Source organism: Callospermophilus lateralis, unplaced genomic scaffold, assembly GCF_048772815.1.
Source record: "Callospermophilus lateralis isolate mCalLat2 unplaced genomic scaffold, mCalLat2.hap1 Scaffold_52, whole genome shotgun sequence".
NCBI classification, from domain to species: domain Eukaryota; kingdom Metazoa; phylum Chordata; class Mammalia; order Rodentia; family Sciuridae; genus Callospermophilus; species Callospermophilus lateralis.
Window position 1 is genome coordinate 5090233 of NW_027514454.1, and position 2448 is coordinate 5092680.

At 41.1% G+C, this 2448-nt stretch overlaps 1 non-coding gene across 1 annotated transcript; it reads right to left on the reverse strand.

Annotated features, from left to right (window-relative positions):
• Window positions 1-877: 877 nt before the first annotated feature.
• Window positions 878-1013, reverse strand: LOC143390309 (small nucleolar RNA ACA64). Its single transcript, XR_013090232.1, has one exon. It is a non-coding gene; the product is annotated as a small nucleolar RNA ACA64 (small nucleolar RNA).
• Between the last annotated feature and the right edge of the window lie 1435 nt (window positions 1014-2448).

The window sequence follows — 2448 nt, forward strand, 5'->3', positions numbered from 1 at the left end:
GAGTTTTAGATTTTTCAGTTTTTAGTTTTTTTAGAGTCATATCATTTTCCAACAGGGATAGTTTATTTATTCTCTTCTTATTAGTATGATTTTTATTTCTTTCTCTTATCTAATTTTCCAACCAAAACTTCTAGTACATGTTGACTAACAGTGGTGAGTATGCACATTTCATCTGGCTCTAGATCTTGGGGAAAATGTTTTTCAATTTTCCCCATTCAACATCATTTTGGCTACCTTGTAGAAAACGATTTGAGATAACATTGAGTAGAATTAGAAAAACCAAACGGTGAGCACTGTAGGAATCCCAGTAAGAACTGTTTGTGGGTAAGCCCAGGTTTGTGGTGGGTAGATGAGATGGTCTTCAGAAGTAAGGGATCCAGTCGCATTGATTTAATGTTAATGTGGTTTGGCAATTTGTCAAAGATGAAGAGGAGGTCAGATAGAGGGCAGGAAGGATCAATGGTTTTATTTTTAACATGGTAGATATATGACGCCTATTGGACATCTAAGAGAATGCTAAGTAGGCTCTCCAATCTGTAAGTCTTAAGCTCAACAGAGACGTGTAGACTAGAAATAAAAAACTGAGAGCTGTCAGCAGATGGGTTTCTAGGAATTGGTAAGGCACTAAGGCACTCACAAGGGTGTGGTGAGTGGCTGATACTTGACATCCCCTCTCTTAGGGAATGTCCTTCCTCCCGCTCCTTCCTTCAAGTTACACAGCTTTATTTAGAAGACAAGGACAACCCACAACCCAGCCCTCCCACTCCCAAGGTCCTGGCCACATTGACCTTGAGCTCAGGACAGACCGGCATCCTGCAGAGGAAAGACGAGTCAGAGGTCTGAGTCCAGAGGCCAGACCATGTGCCAGCCCAACGTATGCTGTTGGGGCCCGGGTTTTGCCTCCCACAAAGTGCAGTGTGTCACCGGTGAGCTGAGGCCCTTGGAGACTCTGGGTGCTGGGTCTCACCTGAAGTCACGGCCATGATCAAAGCCAGAGGTGATTTCAAACCAATGCCTGGCGTGTGGTAGATTTCTTAGTTTATTAAGTAAATATTTAACTCAGGAAGATGAAAGCCAGGTAGCGATTGGTCTTATGTATGTAGAATGTTCATCACAGAATAGGTGGACATGCAGCAGATGTTCAAAACACTCAAGTTCGTGAGGAAATAAAACAATGGAAGAGCAGAACTGCCTGCCGTGGTCACTATGATGAATGTATCCCCAGGATAGTCTCAGGTGAATAGTCAAGAAGATGAGGCAGAACAATCTCTGTAGGTTGGTGGTCAGAAAAATCCCGTGATTGACATTGACACCTATTGGATTTTTTTTTTATTTGAAATGATGTTGTGAAAGAACAATGAGGAGGAAAAAAAATAAATAAAAAGAAACTATAATGAAAACGTACAGAGAGCCCCCAAGTGAGTCTGAGAGCTATGGGTTCTGTCACACAAATCTGGTGGCAAATCAGCCTGGACTGTGGAGGTAGGTGTGCAAGGTGCCTGCAGGAAGACCACCGCTTGTTGCTGTGCAGACCTGGCAGGTGGCTGGCACCTCCCCTGTGGGTTCTGTGGCTGAGAGGGGGTAAGAATGAGTGTACCTGGACCAAGTTCAAGTCTACGGAGGTCCTCGCACTGTGGAGAGCTCGTTCCCAACAGCTCTGCAAGACCCTCCTCTTAGCATCCCTTCACTCTGTTACTTAAATTTATTCATGTAAATGTTATTTTATTATCATGAATGTAGATATTTATGAGCAAAAATCATGCAAAAAGATGCTTGAGTGATTCATCTAGATGTACTTCATTCTATTCTCATTTTCTTTCCTTCTCTCTCCCGTCCCTTCACTTACTCTTTTTTTTGTTTCTCTATTTTTATCCAAATAAGTACTTATATCTTCACAAAATAGAGATCTCACTCTGTAGAGTTTTGTACCTTTTAAAAACTAGTATCACAGCACAAACGTTTCCCCATAGCTTTTATTATAGTGAAATGTATAATTTCCAATGGCTGTGTAATATTCCATTATGTAGAAATACATGAAAAATGTCTAATTGATCCCATGTTGTTGAACGTTAGGTCGTATTCATGTTTCTGCTCTTGTAGAACTACTGTGACGGGCATCTTTGGTATGATTATATACACTACTTCTCTATTTTAGATAAATGCTTGGAATCTGTGTTTTTGACAGGTTTCTTGAGAATTCTTTTTTGAGGAAACATTTTTCCCTTTGTATAGGCTTTATCTTTCTTAATGATTCTATATCTCTTTTCAGAATATATAAGTTCTTAGAAATTTTAATCAACCAGTTAGTTTTAGACCAATTACTTTTGATATGTTAAATTTTGGACAGTAAATACCTCCCCCAGCTCATGGTAGGGGGGATACTGCTCACCTGGTGGGAACCAGGAAGGAGGAAGGGGAGCTCCTACGTGCCTCCCAAGGGCACCCCTC